At 55.6% G+C, this 16117-nt stretch overlaps 1 protein-coding gene across 2 annotated transcripts in view; it reads right to left on the reverse strand.

Annotated features, from left to right (window-relative positions):
* AKT2 (AKT serine/threonine kinase 2) overlaps positions 1-16061 on the reverse strand; it is a 41534-nt gene extending 25473 nt beyond the window's left edge. For both annotated transcript variants that reach the window (XM_020978993.2, XM_020978984.2), the window contains exon 1: positions 15892-16061. The gene's annotated coding sequence lies outside the window, so the exon portion shown is untranslated. The remainder of the gene's footprint in view (positions 1-15891) is intronic.
* Between the last annotated feature and the right edge of the window lie 56 nt (positions 16062-16117).

Raw genomic sequence — 16117 nt, forward strand, 5'->3', positions numbered from 1 at the left:
GAGAGGCTGCACTCTGGACCCCTGGAAAGCCAGGACAAGGGCACCCATGCCAGGGGCTCAAGCTAGAAGCCAAGGTCCCTTTCTACTCGTACCCCGCTTCAAACAGCAGCCGACAAACGCACAGGCCTGCTGATGCCAACAGCTTCTTCTCGAAGTCCTAGAGTTGGGGAGAAATACCTTCTATCTCTCCTATGGCTATGAGCTCAGAGTGGGGTCCACCAGAGTGCTGGGGCAACTGCTGTCCCAACTGTCCCCTTACCTCAACCTCTTCCCCCGCCCTCAACTGGCCCCCCATCACCTCCAAACACACACGTGCACTCGGGTGCACACACGCATGCACACACACACACCCTCTTCCAGGGCTTAGGGAGCAGGAAGCGATGGAGTTATCACAAGCCGTTACATTATCCAGGCCAAGGAAAGGGCATTTTCCCAGTTCGCCTGAGGACAGCCTGTCACGCCCGCCAGCCAGGAGCCAAGGGAGGGCCCGTGAGGGGCAGTGATTAGCCCCAGAGGCTGGAAACATTCTGGGCATCATGTTTCTTCCATTCGCTCAGGGACTCTGGGGTGAGGGCATTAGGGAGACCTCCGTCAGGGCCAGACACCCCCATTCTCCTGCCCTGAGGACTTTCAGAGGTGGCAGGAGCCCCACAGTGGCATGCTGCCCCATGGCCCCCCCCAGATGAGAATAGGATTCTGCCTTTGCCAGGGACCTGTCAGGGTTGGGGTTGGGAGCAGCAGGGAACGTCCTTATTCCATTCACATTTGGGGTTCCCCCAGACCTCAAGACCTCTTCCCGCCCTGAGAGACCCATGCACCCTCTGAGAAATGGCTTGGCTCCCCCTGATTGGCAGGTTTCCTCCCCCAGGATGGTTCGGGCAGCTCTGTCTCCCTATGACACTAAGAGAAACTCCTAAGCTTGTTTGTTCCCCAGACCCCAGAGAGGTTCTGCCACTCTAGCCTGGTGATGCACTCTGGGTAGGTGGATCTGGTCTTCCCAGTTCAGAAACGAAACACACACACTCTTCCTGGACACCAGCCCAGTTGAGAAATTCTGAAACCTGAGCTCTCCTGCCTGGCAGCCATTCCCCAAACTCCAACAGGCCTGGCCTTTGGAAGGATCTGCCTGGCATCCTACACAGAGGGCCCTGGGGCGTGTTGGAAAGAACATTTCCCCTCTCTGGGCCTCAGTTTCCTTCCCAAGCAAATAAAGGGGCCGGCCTGGAGGACTTCTCGTGTCTGACATTCTGTGATGCACAAGAGAGATAGTAAGACACAAAACACAGCAAAATCACAAGCGCTCTGACCCACCCCGCAAGACCTAACACAGGGCCTCTGCTTGGCGGCAGGTGGTGGGGTGTCCTCCCCCTACAAGGGCTCTGGCTGCTTTCCAGCAGGCTGTGGCTCTCAGCAAAGGAGGTGACAGCTGGTGGGAAGCAGAAAAGCCATTTCTGGGAACAAAGGTGAAATGCTAAGGAGTGGGGAGCGGGCCGCAGAGGCTCCAGAGGGCAGGCGGGGCAGTGCCTGAGCCAGAGCAGCATGGCCTCTGCTGGAGGTGAGGAGGCCAGAGCTGGAGCCAGGGCCAGAGGCTTCCGGCTGGAAAGCTCTCTTCTCTCTCCAGGGTGGTACCGGAGGAGCAGGGTACCCCAGGGGAGTCTGAGAGCCACAGCACTCTCGTTACCCACAAGTCAGTGGGGGCTGACTCCCCCCACAGCGGAGGGCCCGGTGAAATGGCTGGTGTAGTCTGTGCCCGTGGGGCAGGGTGAGGCTCCCTAGTTCCATGCCAGCCAACTTAAGCCCTGACATTTTAACACTGCACTCTCACCCTTCAGATTCACAGAGTACTTTACAAACACGGCACGTTGCCAAGGCATTAGCTCCTTTGGGAGTGTGCTGCTGGGCAGAGTGCTGGGCTTGGGGTTGGGAAGACCTGGGTTCAGATTCTGCCAACACTAGAATGTCTGCTGAAGCATTTGGTAAAGGAAAGGGGGCTCCTGTGATTCACTATCACAGCCAAGAAGACATCTGGAGTCAGTCAGCTTTGATGCCGCTCTGCCCCGCGGGTCCCACCACGTTGGGATTATCTCGTATACACCCACATATGCACGCGTCTCCCCCAGTGGAATAGAACCTTCTGACCTTGCAAAGACTCCACACGCAGCGACTGACCGACGAGCCCTCTCTGATCCCCCATCGCCCCTTGGGAAGCAGGGGAACACCGGACTGCGTCTCCACATCGTACTGATGAAGAACAGAGTCCCCGTCCCAAGTCCCGTGGCCAGTCAGGGCCAAAACAGGGCCTGGAAGCCCAGTCTCCTGCCTTTCTGTCCATCGCTCATGCCGCTACACCAAGCTCCCCAAATCAGACAACCAGCGGTGCAGTCACCACCAACCAAGCCTGGCTGGAGCTTTGCCCTCCAGGCCTCTTCTGTTTTCCTCTTCTCTCCCCCCCTCCACATCCCTCAGAGGTGCCTCGGGGTTGGAGAAAAAGTCTCCAGGCAAGAAGGTGGCATAGGACAGATGGCATGCTGATTAGCCCCAACTCAGAACATCCACCTGAAATGAACCCATTGAGGGAGAAGAAGCAGGCACTGCTGGCGTCTCGGGCCCTCCACCCAAGCACATGGCACTTCTGAGGCCCACCTGTGCCCCACCACCCAGGTCAAGCGCCAGCCAGGCTTCTGCTGAGTGTGAAATAGGCCACCCGAGAACGTTGATCTAATTTCCTGGAAAAGGCCTGCTCTTGTCTTTTGTCTGGGGTCGAGCAGTTACTGGAAAAGCAAATAAATAAGGCCAGAGGGAAAAAAGCCCCAACACCCAGAGTAAATGAAGCTGAGAGGCTCTGCCAGAGGTAAGCTGCCTTCATCTGCTGCAGACGCTGGCGAGGCCTTCCACAGCGGAAGAATCATGTACTAGCCTCCTGAGGGAAGGCAAAGATGCTGCGAGGCCCTGCCCCTTCCCCAGTGCTGGGGAACAGAAGACAAAACGCAAAGCATCCCTGGCCTCATGGAGCTGTAGGACCTGGATTTGAATTTGTTACCGGCCTGTGTCCTTAGGCTAGACAACCACTTCAACTGTCTGGGCCTCAGGTGCCGCACCCACAGAAGGAATGAGAGAATGTGCCCACGGGATTGGGGAAGGACACGTCTCTCTGGCCTCAGTTTCCTGCCACTGTGTCTCCAGAGCCTGGCACAGAGTAGGTACTTATTAAAGGCTGTGACTTGATGACCCCTGTGATGCCATTACGTCCCTTTCTAGGCCCCAGGCCCTTCCCCATGACCTAGACCAGCCTCTGACCTCCAGGCGAACATGCTGCCATGCTCAGGGCTTGGTCAATTCCGTCTCTGTCTGGGTCCTCGAGTGATGGGAAACTCGCTACCTCTCTAAGCAATACAGTTCATGGTGGGACAGTTCTGAAAGGCTTCTCTTATGTCCAGCTCAAGAATACTAGTCTCAGCCTTAGCCCTAACCTCTGTCATCCCTCTTTTAAATGCATGCTCTCAGCCTAAAACAGAAATGAGCTGAGCAAGGGAATGGAGGATGACCCCTGGGGAAAGTGGCCCTGCTCCTGAAGGCCTACCTGGAGCAGAACCAGGCCAAGAAAGCCTCCTCATAACACATGGTTACTTAAGACATTATTACTTCCAACTGCAAGGAGAACACTACCTCAGCAGCCTGACCTGGGAAGCCCCTGCTGTGGCCCCCTGAGGACAAGGCACCCCCCAAAGACCCACTGGATTCCTGCAGCCCAGGGAGCTTTCCTCCCTGCCACAGGAAAGCTTTCACTGAGCAAGGCTGAGACTGCGTGCCAATGCCTGCCCACCTAGGGCCTCAAGACAACAGGACTGCCCTTGGCACCCGCCCATCAATCTCACAGGGTGGGTACTGCTTTCTGAATGCCCACTATGTGCTTCGCCAACAGCTGCGTCCCTGCTGCCCAGGATCCTCTCTCAGACAAGGACAGCAGAAGATATTTCCTCTCCAGGCCCAATGAGAGGTGCCCTGCATGAACAGGCCTCGTCTTTTCTATCCAAAACAATTCAGCAAGCATTTATTGTGGGTGAGTCGTGTCCGACTCCCCGTGACCCCATTTGGGGTTCTCCTGGCCAAGGTACTGGAGTGATCTGCCATTTCCTTCTCCAGCTCATTTTACAGATGAGGAAACTGAAGCAAAAAAGGTGGAGTGACTTGCCCAGGGTCACACAGCTGGTCAGTGTCTGAGGCCAAATTTGAACTCAGGGAGATGAGTCTTCCTGACTTCAGGCCTGGCACCATCTAGCTGCTCTAAGCATTTATTAAGCCCCTACTATGTGCCAGACCCTGTTTCAAGTGCCAGGGACACAGAGACAAAAGGAAAAAGTCCCTACCCTCAAAGTGCCATGCTCTCTAGGGAAGCTCCAACAGCAGCTACAGGAGGAGAGTCCCATGACCTCCCTCTCCGCACCATCTCCCTAAAGACAGGCCTGGGGATCAACAAGGCAGGACAGGGTCTCCTTAGGCCCCCCTCTAACCAGGAAAGCCCTGAGCTGCGGCCAACGCCTGGAGCCACCTTCTCTGCACAGAAGGGCCAAGCGGTATCTCAGCTCCTCCTAAGAGCCACCAGGGCTCCCAACGTTGGCCATGGCCATCGGGAAGGCTGGGAGGCCAACGGGAGCCTGGAGGCCAGCAGGTGGGCAGGCCTGAGAAGCACAGGGGAGGGGACACGAAATGACAGGGTTAAAGCAAACCGCCCACAAAGGGAGCAGCGGCCTAATACCCGAGAGCCCCCACTGCTTGATGCGTTCAATCCTTTAGTCAGAGTTCCAAAATGAGTGTTTACTTGTGTTATAGATGAAGAGACTTTCTAGACGCCAGGGTTTGAGATGAAGTTGTCAAAAAAACCCCAATAAACGCCATATTTTTGTGGAGAGGTAAGAAAGGTTTAAACTAACCCCCCCCCCCAAGCCATTAGCAAAGAAGGACTGAGCTGACTGCAGACTGCAGAAGAGGCTCGGCCCCCTAGGCCCTCCCCGATCCTCCCCAGGCTCCCCACCAACCAAGGCCGGTTAAATGTTTCACCTGGGCTGGTCATCTGTAGGCTTGCTTCAAATAATGATTAGATTGTAAGCTCCTTGAGGGCAGGACTGTCTTTGGCCTCCCTTTGTAACCCCAGCATTTAGCACAGGGCCTGGCACAGAAAAGGTGCTTAATAAACGTTTAATGGTTGAAACACGCGAGCCCTCAGTCACACAAGGAGGTGTTCGGTGGGAGTCCTCTAACTACAGAGGGAGAGGGTGGCTAGAGGAAGGACTGCAGCTCCCAGCTATCAGCCCTGTCCAGTTATGTGAGGGCAAGGACTATGATTCCCATTTTATAGACAAGAAAACTGAGGGTCCGTTTAACTGGCATGTCCAGGTCCTTCGACGCCAAAGTTAATGCTCTAGGTTCCAGGAAACATCAATAATGTTCGGTAACTTGGGCCATGCCAGTAGAGCAGGAAGGCTGTTGGGCTCCGAGTCCAGATCTTAGCTCTGCTGCTCCTTAGTACCTGCTTAAATACCCTGGCAAAATCACTGAAGTGCCCAGGGCCTTGGTTTACCCAGCTGTACAAAGAAGAGAAGAACAATTGAGCTTGCTCCCTCCCAGGGTCATAAGAAAAGCAATCTATAACCCTGGGAGCTCACAGGAGCGTGTGAGTCTTATGAAGTCCTTCCTCTAAACTGACAGGAACTTCAAGGCAAACACTGGGATCATATGATTTAGAGCTAGGGGATCCTCAGAAGGCAGCAGTCCCACACTCTCCTTTTACTGAGTGGGGAAATGAGCTGTTCAAGGTCATGCAGACAGTCAGCCAGGCAGGGGTGGGAGCCTGAAGCCCTACCTGACTCTTCCTCCACACTCCCGCCTCTCCCAGCAAGCCTGACAAGTTCAGAGGTCCTTCAGTCTAGAGCTGAAGTCTGATCAAGGCCTCTTCTTTTATCAATGAAAAAAACTGAGCCCTAGGCCCTGAAGCCCAAGGTCCCAGAGATCCGGGATCCGAACTGCCTGGTGGCCCCTGCCTCCAACATCAGCAGCAGCAGCTCAATTACAAGTTGGCCATTCCCGCCAGCTGGCCCCATGCGCTCTCTGGTGCACTGGTGCCCAGGGTATGGGCCAGGCCAAAGCCTGAAGGATGAAGGAAGCGCTGGCTCATCAGCCCCAACTGAGGGCGTCTGCTCTTGTCAGTCCAGCTAGGGCCAAAAGGAACGCTGGCACAGTCTTGCTGAGGAGCTCAGACAGACCCCCCCCCCCCAACAAGCCTGGCTCCCCCAGCTTGCTGCAGGCAGGCTCCCTCCATGGGGAGGTGAGAAACCGGATTGTTGACAGCTGGGCTGGGAGTTACTGAGCTGACCACATCCTGCCATCAGCCCAGTCGCTTCACCATGAGGACCATGGCGTCCCTGGCCTTTGGGGGGCCACAGTTAGGGGCAGGGGTCCTCCTGGGGGCCAAAGAGAACACTGTCTTCCTGGTACACCTGAAGGGCAAGTGGAGGGAGAAGCATGGTTGTTAGGAAAAGTGGGGCTGAGAGGAAATGAAGCCTAGCCAGTGCTGCTCCTTTCAGAGCCAGCCTCCCCCACCCCCCCAAAAGGCACTGCAGTCTTCGCACCGCCTCCCCCAGCTCTCCATCCTACCCCTTCTCCCTGTCAATGCTGAGGCTCCCAAGGCCTGATTATTCAAAAAAAGCCCTTCCCAGCCAGAAGGCAGCTTCTGACAGTGACTGGACATTACCAGCTGCAGGAGAATCTGTTCAACCCAGCTATGGTTGGAGGAGCATCCCGGTACATGGAAAGGGCCCTCCTCCGTCTTCACCTCCAACAAATCAGGCAATGAAAAAAAGCCCAAAGGCCCAGATGCAAAGGGATTGAGCGGTCCCCAGGGGCACACACGAGATTCTCCCTCCCCACCATCAGAGCAGCGCCCCGTCCCCTCCTTTGGGGTGCCCTCAGCCACGTACGAGTGCCACCTTCCACTGCTCTTGCCTCCTGACTGGCGCCCTGCTCCCAGGTGCTCCCCTGCCACCTCTGGGGCTCTCAATGTCAGACTTCTCTTTCAAAGAGGGCTCTCCTCACATCCTTCAGAAGCCTCCAAGTGGCTAAATTGCTTAAGCCAGAAATCATGGCCCTGCATAGCCTAGGCTCAAGGTACCCCTCTTCTAGTCTCATTCTCCCACTAATCCAGTACAGCTGAACCACATACGGTGTCCTTAAGCAGATCCTGAGTTTTCGGAGACAGCAGGGTATGGTGGAAAGGGCCTGGCTCTGGAGTCACAGACCGACGTTAGAAGCCTGTCTTTGACACGGACAACACATGTCACCCTGGCCAAGTCACTTCCCTCAGGTTCTTCATCCAGGAGATAAAGGGGCTGAATCAGAGGGCTTCTGGGGTGCTTCCCTGTTCTGACTCTGTCCCCTTTTCGATACCTTTCCCGCCTCTCCACCTTTGCTCACATTCTTCCGCTCCGTGCAGAGTTCCTCACAACTGCCACCTAGCCAGATCTGAGCACCCCCTGGGGCCTGGTATAGCAGGCAGAGCAGAGGGCTCTGCTTCAATCCCACTTCTTTCCCTCACTACCTGCTTCACCTACCAAAAAAGGGGCTGGCCTGGAAGGCCCCCAAGATCTCTCTGGTCGGGCTCACTCTAGCCACAAGCATCTCTTACTTAAAGGCCTGCTATGTGCCAAGAAGCCGCGGGGACAGAACCAGAGCAGTGACAGCAGACGCCAGGCCTCCCAGGCTCAGCCGCCCAAGCCACACCAAGAGGCCCATTTTACATATCCTGAGGTTCCAAGGAGTGAAGGGACTCCCCCATAGGGCCCTATCACTAACAAGTGCTTAGCAAGCACCCACTGTGTGTTACATGCTGGGGCTCTATCACCAACAAGCACTTTGTAAGCACCTACTACGTGCTAGGCACTGGGAATACAAAGACAAAGAACGAAACAATCCCTCCTCGCAAAGAACTTTTTAGGGAGCCAACATGTGCACTCGTGAGAAGACTAAAAGAGGTACAAAGCCGTTTGAGGACAGGAGACACTAGCTGCTGAGGAGAATCAGCAAAGCCACGCCTGTCAAAGGTGGCATCTCAGCTGTACTTTGGAGGAAATGAGGAATTTGAAGAAGTCACTGTCAGGAGGGAAAGCACTCTAGGCAGAGGGACAGCCATTACAAAGGTCCAGTGATGGGAGATGGGAATGTTGTGGGTGAAGAACAGCACAAAACCAACTGGTTAGATCAGAGTGCCCAAATGGGAGAAACAATGGGCATATGGCTGAAAAAGATGGGACTTGAACCCAGCTCTCCTTCCAGGAAGGCACATTGCCTAAAGATACATTGTCTCTCCTGAAGTATCTATCCCAACTTCCCCTTTGTTACTGTTACCTGTACACATGTCTTACTTCTCCCTCTCTTGCTATTAGCCATTTGAGACTGTCTCCTGGCTCTTGGCAGCCACCACGCTGCCTACGCCAGCCTTAGTGTGTATACAATGGCCTCTGAGCTCCATTCCAGATCGAAATCTATGATCTGCCCTTCTTCCGGTAGGCAGGGCTTCTCAGTCTTGTCCTTGTATTCCCAACGCCTTGCAGAGTACCTGGCACTTAAAGAAGCTTGTTGAACTGAACTCAAAACGGGACTGGCAAACTAAGCTTGGGCCCTGCAGACATCTGGCCTCCAGGCCACTTCCCAGACAGAATTCTCTACCTCCTGCTTCCACGTCTTTCCTCAGGCTGAGGCCCCCGCCCTCTGCCAGCTGCCTTTAGAGGCTCCTCCATGGGCCTTTCCCAGGTCTCCCTGTAGCTGGTGCCTCTCTCAACCTAGTGCTCTGGTCACTGTGTACAGATCTGGCATACCATGCGGACACACTGTCTATGAAGGGCACGAGCTGCCTCACCCTTATATCTGCAGCCCTAGTGCCTGCCACTTACTATGGGTGCTTAACGCTTGCTGGTGAACTCCCTGATTCCTAGAAGCTCAACTGTGACACCCCTGCCCATTCTCTGGGCTGGCTCCTCTCTGCCTCCTTCTTCTTACCCCCACAAGCGGTGCTAAGTAAATGCTCAGGAAGAGCCTCTGATGGGAGATGGCAGCAGCACTGAAGCAGGCACAGAGGGCTGGACTTGGGAGTTAGGAAAGAGGCCCTTGCTGTAAATCCCACCATGGGCCGTGCCCGGGCTTACCGTCCCCTAACTGAGCCCTTCCAGGGTTGCTGCGAGGAGCCAATGAAAAGCATCAGCCCAGGGCCTAGCACATCAAATGAGCTAACAGATGTCAGGGCCTTTGCCACCTTCCGATGGCTCCATAAACACGAGCTGGTCTTACTGCCATGACCATCATTAATAAGGTGCCCTAAGGAAGGGCCCTTCTGCAGAGCCGCAGGTGCCTGGAGCCCAGATTTGGGACAGGCCAGGAGCAAACAGGAATGAACCCTCTCCTGCCTAAGGCAAGCCAAATCTTGGAGGAGACCACATGAAGGTACTCTGATAAGCCCATGACGGTGTGGGAGAGGCAGGAGACACTGGAAAGCTTGGAGGGCTGAGCAAACAGTACCCCACCTGGCTGCTTCCCCCCACGAGTGGCCTCTCTGGAGCTATTGGTGGGCCTGAGATGCCAGTTAACCTACAGGAAACCAGAAACAGGCTCCGGGCCATCCAGGATGCTGCTGGGACCTAGTTCAGAGCCAGGTTTGGAAGGGACAAGAGATGCTGACAAATTCTACAAGAATAAGAAAGCCCCAAATGACATATCCCATACCGGCCTTCAACCTAGAAAACCAGCCTGTGTATCTCCCAGGCACACATCTATATTCCTGCTCAATGCCCAGAGCTCTGAGAACTCGAGCTGTGACCTGGGGGCGTGGAGTATGAATGCGTCTGGGGCATATACTCCTAGGAGATCGAAGGCAAAACTGAAGTTTCCAGATTTACCAAAGGATCCCTAGCAAAGAACTTGAAAGAAAGTGGGTGCCCATCGACTGGGGAATGGCTAGACACTCTGTGACACCAGAAGGCACAGGAAGAGATGACAGACTGGAGGAATCCAGAGGAATGTGGGAAGGTATGTGAGGTGATACAGAGTGGACAGCCCCTGAAACAACACAGACGAAAAGGTGGACAGCAGGAAGTAATGATCCCAGAGAGTGGCCAGCGGGAGTGCAGGTGAGGGCCCCAGGGGACCCCAGGCCGCTCATCCACCTCGGCTTGGCTTAACTGTCCTTTGTTATGGGGTGGAATGGGTTTAGGCTGGGGCACAGGGCCCCGAAAACAGAACCCACCAATATAATGCATTGGAGACATTTTTGAAAATGGGGCAAGAGGATGCCAGGACTGCAGAAGGGCCACTCACAAGATGCCCACCTCCAGGAGAGGGTCACCCACACTCCAGGCTGCACAGGCTAATCAAATCTCCCCAATCCCACCCGGCTTGGGGGTGAGCACACCTACTGTGTACCTGGCCCTAGGGAGCAGGAAGGGAAAGGAAGACAAAAGGCAGAGAAACAAAGCCAGGCCTCAGGGAGCTTGGTCTTCCAGAGGGACGGCTTCTGAACCGAGTCAAAGTAACAGGCACAAGGCAGGAAATAAACACCCTGGATGTCTCCCCTCCCCTCAAAATGCCATCAGTCGGGGAGCTTTCAAGGGCAGATGGTCCAAGGGCCTTGCAAAGGGGGAGGGGGAAAAACCTGCAGCCTGCTGCCGGCCTGCGACCTCTCTAAGTGACTGCTGCTTCTTGTCTACCTCGCCACGCTAGGGAGCGAGGCTCGTGCTCCGCCTCAGAGGGCCTGCCCTGCCCTGTCCTCCCTGCGGACGATGGGAGAGGCGATTCTCAGCATGCTCCTTCCTCCTCTTCCCCCAAGGCCCGGCCTGTGCCCAGGTCTGCTTCCCCCAACTGGGGCCTCCTCCTCCCCGGTCTTTCATCTGGAGGAGGCTGCCACAGCCAACCCCACCCCCGCTCCGGCCTCTCTGGCACAGGCAGTGGCCATTTAGGGTCCTTCCCAGGGACAGAACCCCAAGCCGCTCTGAAGTCCCAACAAAGGCCAAATTGCAGAATCTGAGGCCGAGACAGAGCCTCCAGGACCATCTGCTTCAAACTTGTCCTGGAAGCCAACCCACTTCCCTCCGGCTGCTCCCACTCCCTCCTTTCCTGTGAACTTCACTACTATTAGACTATTTCTAGGGCCGGCACATCCCTCCCTCCCCAGTCAAACATCAGCTCCTTGAGGATGGGGATTCTTTGGTTCTTGTACCCCCAGCACCTAGCAGGCCTTTAACAAATCCCTGCTGATCTATGCAAATCACACTGAGGACACCAGGCCTCAAAAGATAAGGGATGGTCCCAAGGTTAAAAGAAGGCCTTAAAAACCCTTAAGGCCAACCCCTTATCATACACATGAGGAAAGTAAGGCCTGAGGATGTTAAGTTACGCTCCCATAATCAGTGACAGAGCCAGGATTTGAACGCAGGTCCTCCAAACAATTTGGTCCAAGGTCATAGGGCTAAAATAAGAGCCTACGTCCTCCAGGGCACTTTCCTCTTGGGCACACCCCACCAAAAAGGTGGTTTCCTCTGGTGCCCAGGGTGCCAGGTTAGGGCTCAGCCCATGACTTGCTCCGGGTGCCCAGGATGCCTGGCTGGGCTCTGCCCATGACTCGCTCCATGGCCCAGAACAAGTCCTTTCTCTGGGAAGCTTGTCTCCAAGCCTCTTGCTAAAAAAAGGGGGTTGGAGGAAGGGCTCTGTGACAATGACTGAGCCAGTCAAGCAGGTGGAAGGCCACCAAGCCTGGGTAACAGACTGCCCTCTAGATGAAGCCAAGTCTGGCCAGGCTTCACTGCAGATAAAGATAAAAAGCCACTATCTGTGGCAGGAGGCAGAAAGAGGGAGGGGAGAGATAGCCAGCAGTGGCTGTGGTCCAAAACAAAGGAATCACCAGAAGGGACGGAGACCCAAGCAGAAGGGCAAAGAAGAGGCCAAGGGACAGCGAGGAGCGGAGGGGAGAGGGGAAAGAGGAAGAAAAGTGTGGAGTCAAGATGCCAACAGGGACCGCATCACCGGCCAGGAACTGAAGGGGCACAAGTGAATGCCGAGCCAGGAGCAAGAAGGGTCAGCTGAAACCAGGCCACGTTAGGCTTCTGGCCGAAAGAATTTCCTAACCACTGAGAGCAATCCAAAAGTGAAAGGAGCAGCCTGGAGAAGACGCTGGGGTCAGCTCCCGAGTAGACATCAAGCAGAAGCAGGTGGGCTGAGGCCCCTTCCGCCTAAAAAGCCTATGTGGCAGGCTGGGAATGAGGGAAGGAGAAATAAGTGGAGCTTCTGCTAACTCTGGGCTCCAGCTGCCAGAGGTGTTCAGTAGGAGGGAGATTCCTTCTGAAGCAGGAGGCTGAGGTTAATATGTAACATCACACTGAGTGAAGCAGTGAGAGCCGGACAGGGCTGGGGCAGAGACAGGGAGACACAGAGCCCGAAGGGTCCCTGGCCTGCATAAGGCCCAGACAGCTAACTCACAGAGGGAAAGAAAGGAGCTAGGCCACCGTCAGGTTGGGCAGGCAGGACCCAGATCAGAAGTCCAAGAGAGGACCTACAAGCCAAAGAGATCCAGTGTCCTGCATGGCCTTCCTGGGCCAGCGACATGGTGACCCCTCAGCAGGCAGATCATTAATCCCTGCTCGGTTCTTCCCCATCCCAACTTCACTCAGTCTGTCCATGCAGTCTGGCTTTGAAAACAGTCTGTTTGCAAACAGACTGAAGAATCAGACGTGACCGCAGGGATCATGCGGGTTAGCTCCAGCAAACCCCCCAAATCATGCCCAATGAGAGGCCAGTCTGTCTCTGCTCAAGGAGCTCCAGACATGTGGAGCTCACCCCCAGCCTGGAGAAACCCTTTTAAAGAGCTCCAAGGGCCTCCCACTGACGTCCTGGATCCTCTTTCTACTCTCTAAGACCTGGAAAAATCAAGCTAATATCTCTTCCACACGAGACCATTCAAATATTTGAAAGCACAACAGATAGAGCATTGAACTTGGAATGAGGAAGACCCAGGTTCGAACCCTACCTCAGACATCTGACATGAAGTGTGACCCTAGGCAAGTCACTTAACCTCTGTCCGCCTCAGTGACCTCATCTGTAAATGGACACCTCACTCCCAGGGCTGGGGGAGGATGAGTTGAGTGAACCTACATAAAGGACTTTGCAGACCTAAAAGTACTCCACTTGTCAGCGATTACAGTTGTCCAGGAGAATCTTCTTCATCACCTACTTTCTCTCTCCTGCCTACTGAATCAGAGCCCCAGAGGCTTGATGTCAAGAATGGCATCTTCTCCGGTCCGTACCGCAGCCGGTGCCCGAGTGGCCCCGAGCTGCAGAGCGCTGAGCGCGGAGTCAGGAGAGGGCTGTGCACGGCCCCACCCTGGCCACCGAGCAGGGGCAGTATGGGCAGACCAAGGCTCTTCTGCCACCCCTGGTGTCTTCATCTGTGGAACGTGAATGATCTCAGTAGTACCTGCCTCTCTGGGGATGCTATAAAGGTCAAAGGAAAGGATGGAGGAAGCACTTCGAAAACTGAAGCTCTAGATAAATAAACATTGGCTGCTCTTTTCTCTCCCTCCTCGGGACTCCCATGGAGCTTCCTCTATGCCTCTCTATAAGTACTTAGCAAACTCTACAATGGTATATATTTGGAGGAGTCTTATGTCCCTTAATAGACTAACAGTGAGGGCAGCTAGGTGGCGCAGCGGATTGAGCGCCAGCCCTGAAGTCAGGAGGATCTGAGTTCAAATCTGACCTCAGACTAAACGCCTGACACTAGCTGTGTGACCCTGGGCAAATCATTTAACCCCAACTGCCTCTAAAAAAAAAACAACTAGGAGTTCTGGGAGGGCATAGTCCTCATGCCAAGCAAGTGCTCAGGAAATGTTTGTTGAATGAGTGGGGTGCATGTGTCTTCCTAAATGGACTAGAAACTCATAGTAGGTAGGGATTAATCTCCTACCTTCCCAAACCCAAACCCACACACACACACACACACACACGCATGCACACGCACGCACACGCGCGCACACACACACACACACACACACACACACACACACACACAGCAGAGCTGGACCTGCTGAGCAGCTAGATAGTGATGGAAAAGTGCTTGGAAGTGAAAGGAGAAAAGATAAGATACCAGAAGAGCTCTGGAGCCAAGGCACCGGGGCACATGAGGAAGGAGGATGACGAAGGATTGCTCCCACGAGTAACCTGCCTTAGACCCCCAACAGGGGGGACCCTTTCTAGCAGGTAAGGACAAATCAAAAACAGCTCTTGCTGGACTCCTTTACAACCAATGAAGATGGAGAAAAAAAAAGTCAGGTGCCCCCACCCCTGGGAGGGCTTCTGGCTAGGTCACTGACAAAGAGTTTCCTAGCATCAAGGACCTGGCTCACCAACAGGCCTGTTCCCAGGAACAGAAAGAGGCAGCAGCCCTGCCTGATGGCCAGGAAGTAACCAACCGCACTTGTGCCTGGGGTCATGGTCATCCCTTAAGGTTCAGGGGACAGAGTTACCTCAAGACAAGGCTAATACTTAAGGTCTGGAAAGGTCCTTAGAGATCACCTCATTCAACCTGCTCATTTTACAGACGAGGAACCTGATGCCCAAGGCTCAAGTGCCAGGAATGGATTCAGAAAGACCTGAATTAGGCTCCTGTCCCACACGGGGCTGCACAGACATGGGGCAGGCTATTTAGCCTCTTAGTCAGTTTCTGCTACTGTAAAATGGAAATAATAATACCAGTAGCATTTGCCTCAGGGTTGCAGTATGCCTCCAATGGGATAATGTGTGGAAAGACCTTTGCAAATCTTAAAATGCTATATAAAACCAGTGACCATCATCATTATTGTCAAAATGATATATGCAGTCAGTTGGTATAGCTATTTTTTGTCCAAGGTCACCAAGATCGTTGGTAACAGAGAATCAAGATTTGAACTCAAGTCTTCTGGATTCTTTCCAGTAGACCACACCGAGGAACCAGCTGTTTGCATATCTGCCACCTCCCTCCCCGGGAAAAGTGCCTCCTCCTCCCACCTCGGTGGGATGTTTCTCCCTGCCAGGGCAGACTGTCACCACCGACATCCTACAGGGGAAACTCTTCCGAGCCCAGCGACACATGGGGAAATCTCTCAATGAGATAGCCACCACGGAAGTGGCGGCTCTGTGGCACTGCCAAGACAAGGGGCACTTACACTGGAGGAAACGACGCTTCCCCTCTGACCGCAAAGAGGCAGCTCAAACACGCCAGCTGCCCGGTCACCCAGCGAGCACAGTGGGGCACAGGCTGCCGGCGTGGGGGGGGGACCCAGTGGGCAGCCGGGAGCCCAGCTGACTGCCCCCCCGGCCGTGGTCCTCCCCCAGCTGACTGCTCCTCTCCCCCGACAGCCCCCCAGCTAACTGCCCCCTCTTGGTCGTGGCCCCCCCCAGCTGACTGCCTCCCCCCCCCGGGCCGCTTGCACGAGGAGCTGCCAAGGGAAGAAAACACACCCGGAGCGCGGCAGAGACAGTGTGGGAGGACTGACCCACAACCAGAGCGGGGCCCCAAGACCCTTCAGGGGGAGTGCCTGCGCCCGGCAGGGGCAGCGTACGAGCCTCGGGCCCTGTGGGGCCCAGGCGCCGGGCACACGCCACCCCCTCCCGAGCCTCGAGGGCCCGGCCCGGGGGCCCGACGGAAGGGAGGACCCCCCCCCAAGGTCAGGGTCGGCCTGGCCCCCGCCCCACCCCTTGTTATTGACCCCGGCCCGAGTCTGGCCCGCGCCCCCGACTCCAGATGGGGGCTCCCCGCCCCCACCCGGGCTCCCCAAGGGGAGGGGCCCCGGCGCTGCCGCCCCCTGCCAGCCCCCCCCTCACCTGTCACCGGCGGCCGCTGCGGGTCCTCGGCGGGCGCCGGCTCCCGCCCATCGCCATCCGACGGCGGCTCCTAGGGCGGCTCCGCGGCTCCCGGGTGGCCGTGAATCGTCCTCCGCGTCAGGCCCCAACGGCTCGCGCAGCAGCTCCAGAGCGCGCGCCCCCCTCCCGCCGCACTCCTCCCCTCCCTCCCTCCCGGCCCTCCCTCCCCAGCCCGCGGTTCGCCTAC

The sequence above is a fragment of the Phascolarctos cinereus genome, unplaced genomic scaffold (assembly GCF_003287225.1).
Source record: "Phascolarctos cinereus isolate Bilbo 61053 unplaced genomic scaffold, phaCin_HiC Scaffold_726;HRSCAF=1367, whole genome shotgun sequence".
Lineage (NCBI taxonomy): Eukaryota > Metazoa > Chordata > Mammalia > Diprotodontia > Phascolarctidae > Phascolarctos > Phascolarctos cinereus.